The sequence below is a fragment of the Manacus vitellinus genome, unplaced genomic scaffold (assembly GCF_001715985.3).
Source record: "Manacus vitellinus isolate BGI_N305 unplaced genomic scaffold, ASM171598v3 scaffold_0_pilon, whole genome shotgun sequence".
Lineage (NCBI taxonomy): Eukaryota > Metazoa > Chordata > Aves > Passeriformes > Pipridae > Manacus > Manacus vitellinus.
This window is the reverse complement of record NW_021938789.1, coordinates 22,246,959-22,267,989: the sequence shown is the minus strand read 5'-3', so window position 1 is coordinate 22,267,989 and position 21,031 is coordinate 22,246,959. Positions and strand designations below refer to the sequence as shown.

The following is a 21,031-nucleotide window of genomic DNA, read 5'->3' as shown; positions in this document are numbered from 1 at the left end:
TGAAGCTACAGTTTGTAACTAGTATGGTAATTCCAGTGATAACTCTCTTACATCTCAGCAATTTTACATGCAAGATATTTTTCCAGAGATGTTTTTGTTGTTAAAATGTTTTATTTCATTTTTATCATATAGGTTTTTTTCCATTTCAGAAGCTTTAGTTAGACATTTTCTGCTGTGCTAAAGCTTTGCATGATGTTTCATAGATAATAAGATCAGTTCCAACCTTGAAGAGCTTGTGATCTGAATTTCATTGACATAGAAAATGAGAAGAATGACCTCAGAAAGGGGGACAAGGATTCAAATTAATAATTGAGTCATAGTGAGTGAATAAACAAGTTGTCATTTCTAAGAACACAATAAGGTAGATCAGCAATGAGGAAGAGGAAAACATAGAAGAAAAAGACAGCATAAAGCAAGTCCAAATAGTATAAGGATTTGAAGGAAAAGAAGCAAAATGCTTTATTTTGTAGGACCTGGAAAGTGTAATGAAATCAGAAAGGTAGTCTGAATCATGAGGAAGGATAACTAGAAGGTTTTAGGAAATGGGGCAGGAAAAAGATATGTAGAAACTTACAAAGTATGTTGATGGATTTGGCTCTTATGATGAAAAAAACGAGAGAGGAAAAGGATTTGAGAATGTGCTGATTTAATCAGTTTGGCAGGGAAGTCAGACCACAAATTATAGTACTAAGATTTATTTTTTTAACCCTTTAAGAAATGTAGCTATCAATTGAACTTGGCTTTTAAAGTGAGTGGTAAGACAACAGGTAGCTGTGCTTGAAAAGTCGATCTCGAGATCTGTTGCTGCTTCTTTTTACACGCAGTTCTTCTGTAAACTGGAGGCCTTTGTATGAACTTCAGGACAACTGAGGTGAAACTATAGTTTTTAACATCAAAGGTAATTGAGGTGTTACTGCTTTCTCTAAGTCAAAAGGATCACAACCTTTTTTCATTAAAATAACTGAAATTGCTTTTCAAAAGTATTTTAGTTAAATTGTTACTACCTTTATATGGACAATTAAATTTATGGGTGATTTATATTGAGTTATGTTAAACTTTGTTACCGGCATAAGAAATGAAAAATAGTGTTTCATAAACTGGTGCAGATTTTTTTAAATGCACCTAAATGCTTTTCCTGCCCTATAGAATATAGTTTGACATTTCTTATCTGTATACTGGTATTGGATTCAAACCATTGATTTCTAACATTAGAATATTTCATTTTACTGCATAGAAAAATAGATATGCTGTTGATAATGATCTGCCTGTCATATCCCATTAGACTTGGCAGTAGATCTTCCTCAAACACTGGCATTCTTCTTCCCCACCTTGACAACTTCTTCTTTCTGTGTTATATGTATTGGGAGACACAGTGGTAAAGAACAGGGGTTTTGAAGTTACTTTGGTTTGGTTATTTTATGTCAAAGGAAACCTACCTGTCCTTGCATACAGTGGAAGGGAATAGATTTATGTATGCCTTAAAGGATATACTTTGCCACAGGGGAATGGTGAATAGAAAGTATCAATAGTGGTAACCAGCAGTAAGATATTTCCAAGGTGGTGCATGTGTGTTTAAAACACAGCACTGTATATAGGAATACAGAATTTGTGATCTGTAATAGATGGGGAGCTATTTCTTTGAATAAGTAGTGTTTGTGTGTAGAAATCTCTACTGTATAGTTAGCTTTTGCTCAGCACAACTTACTGAAATTAGTTTTTCATCAGTGAGGGGAGTTTGAGTCTTTCTTGTGCTGTTGTGTTCCATGCTCTTTGAGAGTTTCAAGCTGTGTTCTGAGGTGGTTCACGTGTCCTGTTTGAACCATAGTACACACAGTTAAAATTGTATTGATGCATTTTCTTTCCAGAAATTTGCATGGTATTTTACTGATGTTCTGCAAGGTCACAATATAACCCAAAGCAATTGCAGTGCACTAGTTGTAATATTAATGTTTTGTAGGCAGCATTAGAATTGTAAATTTCATGTTACCACTGGACTATTGCATTTGTCTTACAGATTTGGATTTCAGACAGTGCCAAAGCTACATAAAAGGTGATATGGAATGCTGAAGTTATCCTTCATGGGTATTTACTTCATTATGTTGACTGGAGGAATTGGAAAGTGAAATTGTGGACAGTTAAGGGATGCAAATAAAGCAACAAAAATGGCAGGAGAGAAAACAGAAAGAAATAATCAAGACCTCACCTCTGAAAGTTGTTTTGAATGGATTAATTTTTATAGAACTGTGGGGTTTTTCTTGTTGTTTTTCAGAAGACTGTGCCAAAGAAGGCTTTCACTCAGATGACATCACATTTGGACTACTAATGCTACCCACCCACTCTACAAGGCACAATGCATTTCTGGGTAATTTAAGTAAGTATGTAGATTTTATTGCTACTAGAACAGTAATGCTTTAAGCAGAAACGTCTCTTTTTAAACCTCAGGCAAGGTAGACATTCCACTTCAATTTCAGATTCAAATTAATGGGGCGTGTGGGCAAGAATAAACTTCAAATAAGCTTTTAATAAGCTTTTATCCTTTACACTGGAGCATGGAATGAAACAACTGAACTGTACCTGAGCTGCCTTGGAAAGTAGAAGAAAAAAAAACCAACCACCAAACCTCATAATGGCACTGTCCCCAGCAATGAAGTGAGCTAATATGGCCCTGTGATTTCTAGAAACTAAATTAATCTCCCTTCCAGGGATGTGTTGCAGTGAATGGGCGTGTGCACTGCCATGCTCACTGCTTTTCTGATTGGGTTTTGGTTTGTTTGGTTTTTTTTCAGATGGTCTTGTTAAATTTGAGATGGGCTTAATACCCCATTCGTGTGTATAGAAAGCAAAAGAATGCATCTTAATAGGTTCAGGTAGCAATATCTCAGTTCACATGTCATCTTATTTGTGAAAGGGGTTGTGTCTCCCCGCTTACTTGACTGGATGCTGTGTACTGCCCAACTGAGAATGGGCCAGGAGGTGCAGATTTTCATCTTTGCAAGATTTGTCAATGTGTTACTCACAGTAAGGTTACTTATTGCTTTGTGCATCACATGAAGAGAAACGCAGAACAGATGGGGCAGTTTGTTTGTGTTTCATCTTAGGAGCAACAAAGGGGTTTTGATTCAATGTATCATGAGGATCACGGGCGTAGCCCTCTGTAACCCTCACCTATGTATTTACATGCTTCTTCTAAGTAGGTATTGTTTTTTAGATGTTCTGTTGGTTTTTTTGACAGGGTCAAAAAAAACCCAAGAAACTGATCAATATATGCTGATCAGACATTATGCCAATCTTGCTGAAGCAGGAGTATTTTGTCTTGCTGGCAGAAAGCTTTTCTATATCCTTCATGGCTTATAATGTACTGGAGGTGTTTGGTCGTGCATGAAGTTTGGTCATGAATGGAATTACAGGTAGCAGTGCTTGCAGTTAATGATGCTTAACACTTTCTGTTCTAAGGCCCTGGTTTAAGTTGCTTATAATTTGGTAACACTTGAATCACTGAGCAGTATTCTTTGAGTTATATATCCGCTTCAGCTAAAATTTTAACTGATGTCAGTTTGTGTCCGAGAATGAGTTGGGGGAGAAGAAATACTGTTTTCTTGATTCAAAATGCAATGAAAACCTTGCCACTGGAAAAATAGAGCACCTGCATATGTTAAAGCAAGCAGTCAAGGTTTTAGGAGAAACCAAACCGTTATGCTGCAGTATCAGACTATTTTTTGTACCATCCCAAACTCTTGCATTAGTCTGCACGATAGATTTCTGAAAATGTTTTGTACCAGTTCAATGATTTGCCTAAATCCATTTCATCTGTTCAAATCAGATGAGGTAGATATGTTCCAAATCCTTTTAGTCATAACCAGACAGATCTACTGAGCATGTTCTAGCTGGACTGTGAGAAGTAAACAGGACTAATCTCCTCAACTCCATTGTAATGTCAGGTACAAACACTGAGTAAGAAGATTTTCTTCTGTACTCCTTGTGCTTTTCCTTAACCCCATCGCCCATCTACTGGTGATTTTGTCCTTTAAATGCTGTTTCAGCAGTATATTTACATAACTGTCATGCATTTTTTTCATTCAACTTTTCTATATTCTTTGATTTTTATTTTTTTTTAATTACTGCTCTTGTATTCAGAACAGATCGTAATAGAATTGATAGTTTTGAACAATGTGTGTGGTTAAAAGTTATTAAATACTTCTTTTTGAGTATCCTGAAAACTTCTGCATGATGTGCATATTTGGTTTTGCTTTTCAAGTAACATTTTTAGACTGTGAGGACCTGCTTGGTTTTATTAAGAATTTGTGTTTTCCAGGGCATATTTTAGCTTTATTTACTGCTTGTGTCTCCTTGGGCTGTTTACCTCCATCTTTACATTTTCAGTAGTCCTTTTAATTGTGTTTCTTCCTCAGAACATTTTTTTAACTTGTGCTGAAAATCCTCAGTTTAAAACTGTCCTTACATTACAGAACTTTTGTACTTACTTATATAAAGACATATTTTTATACATTTTTTCTTAGTGGTTTTTCATAGACACATGAAAAGCAAATAACTAAATAGAGAGAAAATACTTTAGACACTGATTTGTAGAAATAAGAAAGATTTGAAAGTTGTAGTCACTCGTGCACGTGTAAGTGCTTTCAAAAGTGCCTCTGTGCTTCTCTGGAAATTTGCCTATGTCACTACAGGGGAACGGTGAAATCAAACCACCTTCTTATTCAGATTTGTTCTTACACAGCTGCTGTAGAAGTGCAGTGAATAAGAGGTGGCAGCAGCGCAATCTGAGCCCATCCACAAAGAATGGAAGAAGTAGCATTGTAGGGCAATTGGTTATCTTGGTTGTAATCACTGGGGCTGCTCTACCTTTCACAGTAAGAAAAATTGCCACTCATAAAATCAAAATTTGTCTCCTAGGGTATGGGGAGCTAATGATCTGAAAATGGTCTCTTGGTTCCTAACTGAGATTTAAAGGAAAAAAGATTGTTTCTGAGCAAGCTAAGAGATTATCTGAGGTTTTACATTTCAATCAGGGGAGTTGACTTGAATTAATAAAATACAGTATTGAAGTTGCTGGCCAAAGCAAAAGTATGCCCTCGACCAGGCAGAGAGATGAGAGAGGTGCTGTGTGGTAGAAATCATCATCCTTTGTCTCAAGATTTGAATTATGAAACAGAGGAAAACTGTCTTACAAGAACAGGCTGGAGACTTCTAGTTCTACTTTCTTTTGCTGAAACTAGAATTTATAGTGTAGAAGATGATTTCAATGTTTCCACCCCTTCCTTTTGCTTATTGCAGGATGGTACTGAACTTCCTTTTTTAATCTTTTGTGGTTTTTGTATTGAAGTGATGCAGGAACATCTGTTGTTCATGAGTACAGGAACACGGAATCTGCGTTCGGTGTAGGAGTACATGGAATGATTTATTGCATCTTAAATTTTTATGTATTAATAGGAATTCAATACTACATTTTTAAAATTCTGTGATTACTTCATAGGGTTTAAAAAACCCAATGGAATAAGTCGTGTTTAATGATGAATATTTCTGATTTTAACTGATTTTTTTGTTATTAAAACCAGAATTACTTATAAGCTCTGGGTTTTGCTTTGGAGCCCAGGTCCACACAGAAGGAGGCTTCTGAAATGGACTGTCAGTATACTTAAAATTTTCAATTTATGTTTGTATGAACACATGTATAGTGTTGTTTTGTGGTGGTTTTTCTTAAAAGACAGTTTTTCTTTAGGAATTCCTTTAAAGAGGTCTGATTTTTTTTTTCCATCTAAATTTAGCAGATGTAAAGGGAAACCCATTCGTTCATTTGCAAAATCTTCTGGAAATTTATTTGGATGTTGTATACTGAATGTCACTGAAAGTAGGTGAGTCTCTGAATATTTTGGTTATTTTAAGCAACTGAGTTAATTGTATGTGACGAAATCCTGTTTGTCACTTGGATTGCTAAGAGCGACTTTGTCATTTAACCTAAATCTAGAAGATTAAATTATTAGATAAACAAATGACAAAGCTCAGGAAAAAGAGCAGCCAAACTCTTAAGCAATATATTCCTGGCTTTACTCCAAAGGTAAAATCCTGTGTATACACCAAATATATTTTATCTAGTGTTTCTGTTATGAAGTTCTTCCATTCCATAAGTTGCTTAATTAGCTTCCCTTAGTATTTCTGTGTTCCTGTGGCTGTTCTCTGAGATGAGGTTTAGAACCAGGCTAATTTCAGTCTTAAAATAGACTAATATTCCTGTGTCATTAATCTTATTTTTCTCAATTCACGTAGTTGCTTAGCACTGGATTTAGAGATCAGTTTGAATGATTGCAGTAAATACATGATCATCTTTATTCTTTTTAAATTTTGTTTGAGTTAGGGCATGTTAAATCACGGTGCTAGTGCTTACATGCCTGTCTCAGTCTACACTATCTAAATTTCCAGATAAAAAACCAATACAAACACCTCTGTCTGAAAGTTCAGATATGTGAAAATATTTTCTCTTACTGTGTTTAATAGCACATGAAATAGGAGGAAATAAATGAGAAAAGTCTGAAAAAAATATGGGAGAAACAAGAAGTAAAATATTTTAAATGAAAAATCCCAGGATGTAAAAGATGAAGTAAATAAACAAAGAAAATGAAATGAAGCCTAAGCAATAGGGATATCCAGATTAATGTCTTCTGCTGAATTCTGGATTAGGGGAAATGAATTATTCTTGTGGAAGCCAGTAGATTGTCTTTTATGATGATCCTTCATTGCCTTCAAGTATTCTGAGCTGACACCTGTGTTTGTTAGTGTGGCTTGAAAAGGTAGGATATAACTGTATGCATTGCCACTGTGATTTGGAACATTAAAACTGCTTTGGACAAAATCTACCTGTCTCCCCTTACCACTTAGTTGCTCAGGGTGTTGGAACTACACTCCGTTCTCAGAAAAATAGTCTGTAAGTTCTGCTGCAAGTGCAAAGTGCTCTTCTGTCTATACTGGGTAAAGTTTACATCAGTCATGAAATTCCTGGAAAAAGGTGAATGGTCCATGTGATGGTTATATTTCCTTCTGGAGACCACATGAAATCTAATCCAAATAAACCCTCTTGAACAGCTAGCATAGAGTGTCAGCACCAGCTGCTTTGATCTGCTGATCCATTTCTACTGTTTCAGATTACTTTGTAATGGACAGATAGCCAAAATTGTTCACTTTGGTTGTAGGTCAGTAGATGAGGGCAGTGAACACCTATGATATGTATTTATGCTACAAATCCAAGTATAAGTTTCGAAATTAATATTGACAGGATTTTGTTTTTGCAATTTTGTGAATACAAACTGTCAGTGAAACAAATAAATATTGCAAGTTGCAGTGAATCAAATGACTAAATCGTAACTGTCTTTTGAAATTCTGATCATTTACCTTTTCTTCCATGCTTATATTTTAATATTGTTAAAAACAGAAGTATTCTGATTTCTTTCCTAATTTTTATATAGAATTCTAAAATTTGTATGCTTCCCACTCCACATGTTTTGCTCAAGCTACTCATTTGCCTTGAAAAAAACAACACAGTGAGACCAGTGCTTTATTGCACTCATAAAGTAGGAGCAAGACAAAAAAGAAAAAGAGATGGTCTTCACAGATGTTTGCCATTATTACCATTTTTTGTGCCTTGAGCTCTCATAAGTCATGACTTTTTTTTTTTTTTGCTAGAATGTTTGAGATTGTAGATGGCAATTGGTAAGGTTTTGAAAATCTAAGTAATATTTAGTTGCCAGTGTTAATTCATTTTATCTTGAAGTTACAGTTGAAAGAGTTCTCTCCATCTACCCTGTGTAATTTTAAGTTCAGAGGTTCCCAGGAATTTTGCATGCTTAACATTAGTGTAATATCCCACATGTCTAAGCCAATTATTAGGACTAAACTAAGTTATATTTCTTGTTTATTACATCCTTGCAGATTTTAGGCCTTGTCTTTCAGCATTTTTTTCCTAGAAAATTTCCAAGATTCAAGTAAGATTTCTGTCAATAGGAACATTTAAACAAACAGCCTTTTAATATAATCATTAAAAAAAACCCCTACAACCTGATAAGGTTGTAGTAGCACAAGTATCAGCAGTATTTGGGAAAACTTTGTTTGAAAAAAATCACTGGCTTGAATACAAAAAATAAAGTTATTTGCAGTCTTATTTAATTTGTTCAATTGATTCCCTCATGTTGTAATTAGTATAAACATATTGTAAAAGTTAGCATATTTTATTCTCTTAGCTTAAGCATCTCTCCCTTCAATTTGTATACTCATTCCTGAAATAGTGATTATTACAGGCACAATTGCATTTGGCACTTGAGCCCAGGGAAGTGGTGGAGTCCCCATCCATGGAGGTCTTTAAAATTTGTGTAGATGTGACACTGAGGGAACATGCTTTAGTGGTGGACTTAGCACTGCTCGGTTAATGGTTGGACTCAATGATTTTAAAGGTGTTTTCAAACCTGAACAACTTAAATCTATTCTGGAAAAGCAATGCATTAAGTAAAAATCAAAGTTTAGTACTCAGCTGCTTCGTGTGGCAGCTTAGAGAGTAGAACTCATTGAGGCAGGTACAAGCCTCAGTTTAACATGAAGTAAAATATTGAGAGTCAAAACATGAGAGCTGTAAGCCAGTAAGTTACAAAGAGTCCTCATTATTTTAAGTAATCTTGTCTTATGAATATTGCACTGTTATGTTGAAGTGCTCTATCTGCAGATTTTTTAATGAGTTTCTCATAAATAAACTGTTTCAAGCATTAAGGGGCTTAAATACAATACAGCTCTTTTCATTAGCCTGTTAGCATGTGACCTCAACATGTATTTCATGTTAGTTTCAGGATTTCCTGTGAATATTGATAGCTTTTGATATCCTCTTTCTCAATACCAGTGTTAAATAACCCACTAACAAGATCCTAGGTCTTTGAAACCATACTCACAATGTGCTGAGCAGAAGAGAGTTAAATAAAATCTGATTGTAGTTTTGGTTTTTGGTAACTGATATATTAATTTTAAATTGAAATAGCTATAATGCCTTTATAAATATTTCTTAATGTTACTTTTTGGAACTTAAGTGCTGGATAATCTAAGTCAGGTTCTATTAATAAAGTGGGAAAACAGCCTGTAAGAGGTGGAGCTGCCTGCTGCAAAGGAGCCTTGGTCCCAGCAGTGAAAGTCTCTGACAGTGGCCCTGACTGCCGGAGTGGCTCCTGGATTGTCAGACAGGAAAGGTTCCTTAACCTTGAGAACTTGAGAGCGCAGAAAAAACTTTGAGGGGCAAAAGGAAGCATTCTGAGACATGCATTTTTGTAGATATGTGGTCTGATCATTCTGTGAAAGAGAACTTGAGAAATGGTAAAAGAGAAACAGAAGCAGCTGAGAAAGAGAGTTTAAAGTCATGCAGATGCAGTGAGTATGGTCCCAAGTAGCTGATATGATTTGTGTTGAATATTATAGATGGTAAAAAGGACTGATGGATGAATATTACAGGGGATAAAAAGGACTAACTCATGCAAATAACTTTGAGGACTCATCTGAAACTTTGTAAGGTTTACAGGGGGTATCAGGACAGAATCTGAATTTCCAAAAATGCAGAAAGGAACTAAATTTGTGACCTTTTTCCCCCCCATAACCTAATCTTGAAAATTCTTATCTTACATATTGTAGCAGCAAAGCTTAAAAAAAGTTTGGCATAGAATTTCCTCATTTATGTTTTGTCTTTCAGTTAACATCATGATCTTAAAATATTTTTGAAACAATGGGAGATAGTTGACAGAGTTTTTGCTAGGAGCATTGAATTAACCTTCAAGGCACTGGAAGCCTTCATTATAAAAAGTCCCAATATCTGAAGATTAATATTGTCATCATAATTAATCAACTTAAATTACAATTAAATTGACTGGACTCAACATATTGAAGATGATACTGTTTTATGGGAACAAAGAATTTGTTTTTTGTCTTTTGCTGCTTCTCTGGTGACCCTCAGAAGGTGATTTCAGTAGGTTTTCTGGACACATTTAGCACAAACTCAGAAAGTTTCTGCTCATGTTAGTAGCAAGCCACAAAGGGACAAGGAAAGTGAACTTTTTCTACCTTGGTTTTGTCCATTCTTTAGCCAAGACAACAGTTGAGACATTTCCTCTCTGTTCCAATTGCAAAATGTTGTTGTTTTTTTTTTTTTTTTCTTTTTAGCTTTTCCTGTTAAGGCACTTCTTGCCTTTGTAATATGAAGTATTTGTCCTGTACTTCAGGTTTTGCAGTCACTGTAATTCCTGTTGAACCTGGACTGTTATGTTGAAAGTTCTGACAAAAGAATAACTCTAGTGTTTTGTTAAATAAAATTAAGGAGTAGTGCAGTGTAGGGGTTTGGAATTCTGTAACTATGGTATTGTTTTTTCAATAAAAGGTAGTTGTATTGAGAGAAAAGCTGAAGGATCTGGCAGACACTAGAATTCTAGAAAATTAAGTCTTCTGTTAAATCTTGTTAATCTTACAAACATAACAGTAAGCATGCTAATACAAAACTTGTTTTGTCACTTTTTTGGATAGAGTCATAGAAAGGCTTGGGTTGGAAGAAACTTTAAATATCATCCAGTTCCAACCCCCCACCATGAGTAGGGAATGCCATTCACTAGATCAGGTTGCTCAGGGTCACATCCAACCTGGCCTTGAACACTTCCAGGAATGGGTCATCCACAACTTCCCTGGGAAACCTGTTCCAGTGCCTTACCACCCTGTGAGTAAAAGAATTTGTTCCTAACATCTAATCTAAATCTCTGCTCTTTCGGTTTTAAACCATTCCCCTTTGTCCTATAATTATCTGCCCATGTAAAAAAAAGTTATTCTCTCTCTTCTTTGTAAGCTCCCTTCAAGTACTGTAAGGCCTCAGTGAGATCTTGAAGCCTTCTCCAGGCTGAACAACCCCAGTTGTCTCAGCCTGTCTTTGCAGGAGAGGTGCTCCATCTGTCTGATATCTTCGTGGCCTCCTCTGGACCCACTCTAACAGGTCCACACCTTTCTTGTGCTGAGGACCCCAGACTTGGATGCAGCACTCTAGGTGGGGTTTCACCAGAGCAGAGTAGGGGGGAATCACCTCCCTCAACCTGCTGATCACTTCTCTTTTGGTGCAGCCCAGGATACAATTGGCTTACTGGGCTGCAGACACATACTGTAGGCTCATGTGCAACTTTTTACCCACCAGCACCCCGAGACTTTTTTGGCAGGACTGCTGTCGATCTGCTCATTCCGCAGCCTGTACTGATGCTGGTGTTTGCCTCGACCCAGGTGCAGCACCTTGCACTTGTCCTTGTTGAACTTCACGAGGTTCACATGGGTGCACTTCACAAGTTTGTCCAGGTCCCCCTGAATGGCATCCTTTCCTTCTGTTGTGTCACCTGCACTGCTTACTTCACATTGCCTGCAAACTTGCTGAGGGTGCACTGGATCTCACTTCTGTGTCATTGGTAAAGAGCACTGGTGCCAAGACAGAGCCATGAGGGACAGCACTCGTCACTGGCCTCCACCTGGACATAGAGCCATGGACCATAACTCTCCGGCTGCATCCATCCAGCCAGTTCCTTATCCATCTAATTAATAGTTCACCATTCAGACCTATGTCTCCAGTTTGGAGAAAAGGATGTTGTGTGGGACCATGTAAAAAGATAGTGACATTGATCGATCTTACCTTGTCAGCTGTTGCTGTCAGTCCATCATAGAAGGCCACCAGATTGGTCAGGCACGATATACCCTTAGTATGGCTGTGCTGGCTGTCTCTGATCACCTGCTTGTGTTGTATATGCCTTAAAATTACTTCCATGATCTTCCCCGGGCACAGAGGTGAGGCTCCGTGGCCTGTGGTTCCCTGGATCTTCCTTTCTTCTTTTTTTAAAAATAGGAGCTGTGTTTCTGTTTTCCCAGTCCACCAGGTTTTCACCTGACCACCGTGACTTTTCAGATATGATGGACAGGGCAACAACATCAGCCAGTCCCCTCAGGACCTTGGAATGTATCTCATCACATCCCACAGACTTGTGGCTATTCAGTTGCATCAAGTGATCCTGAACCTGCTCTTTTAGAATGGGAATACACTGAAATTACCATTCCCTAGTGTTTCCCTTGTTTTGTTTTGTTCTTTTTTCAGCTACCTCATTCTTTTTTTCTTTTGTTATTACTTTGTGGCTTCCAAAATGATGTGCAGGATTTCTGGCGAAAGTGATGAGTGGAGGTAGGGAGGAAGAGCTGCTTGTTTGGTAATTTTTTTACTTGGACTGCACTTCAGTGTTGCAGCTTAAAATTTTCCTACTCTCTCATTTTATGGAAATGTGAAGAAGTCTCACTTCTTTCTTTTTGAAGACACTTTCAGTGAAGTGCACTGCCTACTCCATTCTTCAGACACACAAACAGTCCACTCTTCATAAAAGCCTTACAGAATAATTTAGTTGTGCATGAGTCACCCATGCTGGGAAATTGAGGCATCAGAAGCACTTCCACAGCTGCACAAATCAAGAATTGTGCAATCAACTTGGAGAAAATAAAAAGATGACTAGCATTTAGTATTTTAAAAGTGTTTTATTTACATATATGCATTTCTACATGAGAGATAATTTTCAGATCAAATATTAAGTTTTTGAAACACCTGTCACTTGTTTTTGGGTGTTGCTGTTGGCAAGTATCCTAATTTTTTTAAAAATATGTCCATTTGGTACACCTGTACAATTCTAAATGTTACAAATAGCTGCTGCTGGTATAAATCATTCATCTAATTTTCTTATTTTCATATTATTAATTTAAGTGAATACCTAAATTACCTAGTATCTGTACTGAGTATCATCCTAAAACAGTCCCAGTTCCTGCTAATTAACAAGCTGTTTGGTAGATAAGTTGATAACTGAGCAACACATCAGTTACATATACTCCTACGCTCTACATTTTGCTTGAGATTCCCATTGACTCTTAAGACTGAGTTCTGGATTTGTTTTCATTTCCAGAGGCTGATCCATGAGTCTGGATTGGTGTCTAAAAATAAGCCCCATTATGTCCAGAATTTTAATTTGTCATGGATTGCCGCATGAGATGCAGCGGTGCATAGGAGAGTAAAGATGTTTCATTTAAGTATGAAGCAGACTTCTCAAGTAGTAGCTACAATGCTCATTTCTTTGAGCACAAATTTGAATCTCACTTTTCCTAATTTTCTTTGCTGGTGGTAATTTGACACATAGTATAGGTCAGCATGAAATGGCAGTGTTGCCAAAAGATATCTAACCTGGTGATTCACTGCTTCCCCTTCCCCTGTGCCAAAACAGCTTTTGAGCAGCCATATAGTGAAACAAATGTAGTTGATTTAGCTGAATGAAACAACATTTGAGTTAGTTTTGGACTGGATCAATTTTAGGCTGTGTTGGCTGGTCACAGATACTAATGCTAGAAGAAGAGGAGGAATTTAATATGGATGTGAAAATGAGCGGTCAGAGTAATGATCAAAGGCTAACATTACAAAAACTTTCAGCTTGACCAAGGAGTTTGTTAAAAGTGCTTACAAATATAAGTAACTTTTAGGACATGAAGTGCCTGGTATCTTGTAGCCATGTAGTTCCTGTGTGGTCTTTGTATGTACTGCTCTTGCTATCTTTCATGTGGTAATTCTTCATCTGCGGACTAATTCAGAGGAAGAACTTAGTCTATTTCTCCCATATTCTAGGTAAGTACCCTGACCATGAGTTAGGAATAAGTCTTTGTCTCCTATTATAAACCAAACAAACAACCCCCCCCCCCTCCTTGAGTTCATTTCATTGAGTTGTCTGTCACGGTGTGCCACTTTCCCTCTGACCCCTCTTGCATTTTCCCGTTGACCCCTCCACCATGACGGCATAACTGAGAAGTGGTAAGATGTTTCTGGATGTGCTAGATAATGGTATCTTAAAGGAATAAGTTGATGATATAAAATAATTGGTTGTTCCTTGAAAGGTAAGGTGAATTATAAATCAAGAAAAATTGATTTAAATCTCATAAACTATATCCTATATAGGCTGTAAAGGGCGAGGACAAAGTAAGGCAGCAAGTAGGATTACAACTATGGACTTCAGGAAAGCTAACTTTTGCCTCTTCAGGGATCTTCTTGAAAGAATCCTGTGAGAACAGGGGTCCAAGAGAGCTTGTTGATGTTTAAGCATGACTTCCTCAAGTCTCAAGAATGATGCATCCCAATGAGCAAGATATTGGGCAAAGGGAGCAAGAGACCTGCATGAATGAAAAAAGAACTCCTGTCATTATTCAAGTATAAGCTGGAAATACACAGGAGATGGAAGCAGGGTCAGACCACTTGGAGTTAATCTAGAGAGGCTGTCAAAGTAGAAATGAGACAAAGAAGGCCAAGGGTCAACTGGAATTAAATCTGATCAAGGATATCAAGGACAACAAGAAGGGCTTCTTTAAATACATCAGTAGCAAAAGAAGAACGTAGGATAATGAGTGTCCATTATTAAATGGAAAGGGGACCCTGGTAACAGAGGATGCAGAGAAGGTGGAGACTATGAATGCCTTCTTTGCATTAGTCTTTGCTGACAAGACCAGCCCGCTGAAATCTCTGATTCAGGAGACCAGGATATAGGAATGTTGGAAGGAAAACTTTCCCTTGGTCAAGGAGAATTGAGTTAGAGAACTCCTAGGTAAACCTGACATCCACAAGTCCAAGGGTCCTGATGGGATGCATCCACGAGTGCTGAGAGAGCTGGAGGACACCATAGCTGACGCTGTTTATGATCATCTTTGAGAGGTCAGAGTGATCAGGAGGGGTGCCTGAGGACTGGAAGAAAGCAAATGTCACCCTGGTCTTCAAAAAGGGCAAGAAGGAGGAGCTGGGGAACTACTGGCCAGTTGAACCTCACCACAATCCCTAGAAAGGTACTGGAGCATCTCATTCTGGAGGCCATCTCTATTCACATGGATGACAAGAAGGTGATGAGGAGCGTGGGTGCTAAAGGTAAATCATGCTTGACCAACCTGATTGCTTTTTAAGTTCAAACAGCTACCGATATGGATAAGGGGAGAGCAGTGGATATTGTCTCCCTTGACTTCAGCAAGGCTTTCGGCACTGTCTCTCAGGAAGTGTGGACTGGATGAGTGGACAGTGAGGTGGATTGAGAACTGGCCGAATGGCAGATCCCAGAGAGTCAGTGACACAGGGTCTAGCTGGAGACCTGTTCACAAGTGGTGTCCCCCAAGGTTCCATACTGGGCCCATCCATCAATGACTTGGATGAAGAGGCAGATGCCTTCTCAGCAAATTTGCTGATGACACAAAACTGGGAGGAGTGACCAATACCCCAAAGGGCTGTGCAGCCCTTCAGAAGGACCTCGACAAGTTGGAGAGATGGGCAGAAAACCGTCTGTCAGCAAAGGCAAATGCAGGGTCTTGCACTTAGGGAAGGATAACCCTATGCACCAGTACAGGCTGGGGGCTGACCTGCTGGAAAGCAGCTCTGTGGAGACGACCTGGGGGTCCTGGTGGACAACAACATGTTCATGAGCCAGCAGTGGCCCTGATGGCCAAGGCCAATGCTATCAAATGGGGTACATTACGAAGAGCATTGCCAGCAGGTTGAGGGAGGTGATCCTGCCCCTCTACTCAGCCCTGGTGAGGTCATATCTGGAGTGTTATGTCCAGTTCTGGGCTCCTCAGGACAATAGAGACATGGAGCTCCTGGAGCAGGTCCAGCAGAAGGCAACAAAGATGATTAGGGGGCTAGAGCATCCCTCATCTCTTCCTCTTACATGGAAAGGCTGACACAGCTGGGCCTATTCAGCCTAGAGAAAAGATGACTGAGAAGGACCTCAGTGTTTTTTTCTGGTCTAGGATAGAATTTTGGAAAGACTCATTTGTGTGAATTTCAAAACCTGCTTTTTACCTACCTTTCTCACTTCACAAGATACCTATGCATACTGAAGGTCTGGCAGTTGAAGTGCTCACCTAACATGTAGGTTCATGTTTTTCTGCAAGATTAATTGAGATAGGTAGCTGAGTGTTATTGCAGTAATAATAATTGTAAAGTCTCATTTTCTAAATTTAAATATGCATTTATATCAGCACCAAACAGAAATTTTACGTGGAATGGAAGAAGAATTTCCTTGGTGCTATCTTGCTTTGAATGTGTAATAATTATGTCTGTTGAATTTGATGAAGGATTTTCTCCAGGACAGTTTTCAAAAATTAGTTTACTTTCTGTATCTAGTCATTCTTTCCTCTTATCATTGGGGCAGAGGAAAAACAATGCTTAACTCTTTGATCTGTCTCATTTTTTCATGAATTTTTGTGTATATTTTCAGTGTAGTAATAAAGGGTTTAATAAATTTTTCCTCTCTGATTGGATTTATTAGTATTTTTGGTAATATTTATGCTCTGATGAAAATGTGACAAACTACTGTAGAAAAATTGTTGTTTAAACTACCATCTGTATCTGAGACAAAACACCTAAAATTGCTAATGCTTAATTTCATAAATATGCACATTTTAATTGGATGAATAATTTAAAAAGTGGTGTTAAGTCCAGGATAGATATCTTGGTACCCTATTTTGAAGGTTTTTCTTTAAATTTCAGTTAATATTGAGAAATCGTTAAGTGAAGATATTTTTTCTTATTGTCTGGTAACTTTATTCTGTAGAAAATAAGTGATTCGTGTGTAGTAGATAATTTTATGGGATAATTATAATATTCAGTGGGAATTTAAACTTTTGAGTCTGTGTGTATGTGGTATTTTTTCTCCTTTTGAATTTCAGAAAAAAACTTGTCAACTGTCTACCTTCTCAGTTCCATTTAAGAGGCTGGAATGAGGAAGCTGGGGTTTTATTTGTTCATTGTAAAATGTACCAAGTTTAGATGTCTCCTATGAGAGAGAATAGCAGACTCTGCAGATTCTACACTGTCTATTGCACTTCTTTCCTGAGCACAGTGAGCATTAATTTAGGATCTGCTCTTGAGCTGGCTGACTGCAGGTTGCGTCTTCCCAGAATGTCATTAAAGAAAATGGAGATTTACAGAGGTGAAGGTTTTCAGTTTTGAATTGTAACACTAAGAGGTTAGCGATTAGCTTTTCTTGACCTAAACACCTGTTGTGAAGTACTTGTTTTGCGTTGAGCACCATTTAAAGAGGCAGTAGGTGTATTTTTAAGCCAGACTTGATTGTGAGCTACATATTGTATTTTAGATGTGCAAACACAATGCTTATTCTTAAATCTAAACCATGGTTCCCTGTTACAGATCCAGCAGTGGCAGATGTAGTTAAGAGGTTCCTGCTCCTCTTTGTACAAGGGTACTGTTCCTTCCTTAGCTTTTCAAAGGTCCATGGAGTCACACTTTTTAAATACAATCTTTATTATTTTGTTCTTATTAAAACTGTGTGATATGTGGGCTCTTTTAAACATATCGTTTCAGAAATCTGCTTCAGTATGTGGCCAGAGCCGATGGGGTCTTGTTTACTGGGAGGGGTACACCTTCTTTGGCCTTCCTTTTCTGGTTAATACACCTGTAGATGTTCTTGTTATTCTTTGCTTCACTTGCCAAGTGCTCCAACTTTGCCGTGGCCTTCCTCACCCCATCCCTACATAATCAGACTGTGTCCCTATACTCTTCTCAGGATACATCTTTGTTTCCTCTGCTTGTGCATGTGTGTCTTGCCCTTTAGTTTGACCAGCAGTTCCTTACTCAGCCATGCTGGTCTCTTGCCTTCCTTGTCTGATTTCTTGTGCCTAGGGACCGCTATCTCTTGTGCTCTATGGAGACCCGTACAGATCTGCCAGCTCTGTTCCACTCCCTTGTTCGTGAAGGCAGTTTCCAAGGGGGTCATAGTGACTAGCTTCTTGAAGAGTTTGAAGTTTGCTTTCCTAAAGTTCAGAGGCCTAACTTTACTCCTTGCCTGACTTGTATGCCTCAGGACTGCAAACTCTACCAGTGTGTCATCACGGTAGCCCCGGTGAAGATTCTGAGGCTTCTTACAGCTTTCTTGCATGAATCTTCACTGCAGTCTGAACCGAGAGAGCTGCACTGTATCAGGGGAACTGTGGGCCCATCTCTGTGGTGAGCAAGGGGAAGGAGATGTGCACTCCAGAGAAGGGTGGAAGAGTGGCAACAGAACAATTGGTAAAGCAGAGATCAGCCCAAATGATCTGGAACAGAGGCGTGGTAGGCAGGGATGTTTTCTTTAACTGGGAGATAGATGAAAGTTGCAAGCTGTGTTCAGTCCCAAGTCACAGAGTAAAACTTTCTTCTGGTGGTAGGACAGTCTAATACATGAAGCATACAGGACAGGATTGCTTTTTCCTATAATCCTCATAATCCATGTTTCTATGAAGATATTATTTGCAGTGACTTTTGACCAGGCTTGTCTGAGCAGCTTGCTTAGGTCTGTTACCTTTGCAGGGAGTAGACAAGGATACATTTTTGTGACCATTTCTAAGAACATCTTTTTACCTCTGTGATTTCTACATTTTCTGCCACTCACAGTGATCTGTAGGCTTTTCTAGCTGCTATTTGGACTGTGTACAAATAGGTCTGTGGGCAAATAGTATGCACTCTTTCCAATGTCATTTACTCAAGTAAATCTGTGATATCTCTGACTACTACTGCAACAGCCTCTTAACAGGTTTTTCATTCTTGTCAGGAACAGACTTGAGACTGGATCAGTTATTCTCGTAATGGTAACCTACACCACCAGTCTTTTGTCTTACTGACCTTTCTTCATTGCATTGCACACAGGTGTGTCCTTGTCTACTCCCTACAGAGGTGATGAACCTAAGCAAGCTGTTATGCCAGAGCAAACTACTCATGGCCACTCACAAATTTTCCTATTAAAAACCATCTGGGATCCATCTGGGGTGGAAGCAGCTCTGTCCTCTGTTTTCCTGTGAAGCAGCAGCAGATGTACACCTGCTGTTATAGTGTGTTTATCTATAGAAAATGACCGTTTCTGGGATTTGTCACCTGCAGCACAAATACTGACCAAAAACTCATTTGTTGACGTGGTAGAGATTGCAATATATGACTATTCCCAGCTGCTAGAATAACCCGTTCAGCTGCAAAGTTTGAAGAAATTCCTGAATTCTTGAAATTCCTTTCAACCCTATCTTCTGATATTTTTCTTTCATTTACCTTTTTTTTTAGGTAAAAAAGGAGACATGTAAATTTTAAAAACATAATATTTTCACAGATAGCCTTTGATTAGCAAGAAAGGATTAATCAGTCATTACCCTAATTTGCTTTCTGTTGGTGTATATGCCATTGCAAGCAAAGGAGCAAGTATCTTGAAACCTGCTAGCTTGTTATATTAGACCAAACTATATATGATTAGAGAGCAGGTTATGGTTTACCTGTCTAAAGATCTCTTGCTCTCTACAAAAGTCTGTGGTTACTGAAAAGGAACTAAACCAGAGCAGATTCTTCCCCTTCTCCTCCCCTCTATCCCACCTCCAAGAAAGAAAAAACTGAAGGGAAAAATGTCTGGGCTGGAGATAAACCAGTGAAGGAAAGAGCAAAATGGAAAATATGAGGGACAGTGATGTACTATTCTGGGTATGAGATAACAGCTGCGTCTGTGCTTGCCCTAATTATGGTATAATGTCCTAGTAGAGTAAAACCCCAGAAGTTCATAATCCAAATTATCAGAAGCTCGTGGAAAGGAGTATTAAGAAGGTTTATAATTATCTTCAGAATCTCTATAATGAGCAGGACTTTTGGTGCTGTGTTTACATCGTGAGTCAGGCTTTGGCTCAGCTGTTTGATCAGTGTGATGTTTCTGCTTTTGGTCTTTCTTATCCTGGTATGTTACTACTGTTAGAGCTCTGCGGGGCATCAGGTGCTGTGGAAGCATAGACTGATATGCTGTGATTTTGATTCTTTAAACAAGATCTTCTCTAAAGCTAATCCTCAATGATTATAATAACTAATTTGTTCCCCTGACAAAATAGGATTATGGCACAGAGATCAGGTTATATTAAAGAAGTTGATCTATTTCTGTTTGAAGAAACTGTAGTGTTGGAAAACTGTTGTTTCATATATTTTTTCTGGGATATTCGCTGTGTGAAATTATTTGTCTTAATAATACAAGCTATCTTGCATTAATTCTGAGGGCTGTAATCTGCAAAGTCATGTAAGTATTACTTATATAAGTCTTGATATAAATCTTCGTGTAAATCAAGACTTTTGTGTACAAATATTTTTTACACTATAAGACAATACTGATTCTTCCTCAAAAATGTTTAGCAGTGTTACATTGAGGTGAAGTGCTGGTGACATAGGGGTTTCAGTTGCTGGCTGTATACAAAATTAAGTATAGGAAATGCATGGATCATTGTCCCATCCATTTTTCAGTCCAGTCCTAACAGGACATCTGTCATGAGCAAGACTGTACTGTAATTTCATGGTTTGTTCAATCTTTTAATTTCTTTCCAAGATTAAATTTCAGCAAGGCACATGTCAGTATTGACAATAAAATTAGACAGAAGATACTGGAATTTTTCTATTGGATGCTGCGAACTTTTCACTGTTACCTTAGGTTGGATTATGACTTTTTACCCTATAACTTACTCAGAACCTTTTTTCTTTGGCCAAGCAATGGCTTGGCACCCAGTAACTTATTGCCTCTCTGTGAGTGATAAGTCAGCATAGTGCAGAAGTTGCAGTATTGCTATTTTTTGTGATTTTGCTAGAGATTAAGCAATGTTCTGTAGTAATAGTTTGAATATCCATGGCAGCAGCTAAGATTTTTGACTGAGGACCTCAGTTTCCTTTAAGATAGTAAGTTTCTAGCCTTCTTGGTTTCAGAAAAGTTTGAAAACATGCACTGAATGTGTACAAAAGACACAGTATCAAGAGACAAATACACATAAATAATTTTTTTAAAAAAACCTTATGGGTTGTGGAGACAGAACTGTGACCTTTGAACACTTGTGACTGCCAATGCTGGCGTGTCTTAACCTTTCTGCTGGCTTTCACACACATGCCATTTCTACTGAGTTAGAGATCTGTCTGGTTTTGGCTACA

General features: G+C 38.1%; 1 protein-coding gene across 4 annotated transcripts in view; it reads left to right on the top strand.

Moving 5' to 3' along the window:
* Positions 1 to 1,878: 1,878 nt before the first annotated feature.
* Positions 1,879 to 21,031, top strand: part of CLOCK (clock circadian regulator) — a 56,404-nt gene continuing 37,251 nt past the window's right edge. For 2 of the 4 annotated variants that reach the window (XM_018069293.2, XM_018069269.2), the window contains exons 1-2: positions 1,879 to 2,371; positions 5,784 to 5,870. The gene's annotated coding sequence lies outside the window, so the exon portion shown is untranslated. The remainder of the gene's footprint in view (positions 2,372 to 5,783; positions 5,871 to 21,031) is intronic. The other 2 variants (XM_018069278.2, XM_008927451.3) reach the window with 2 other exon arrangements.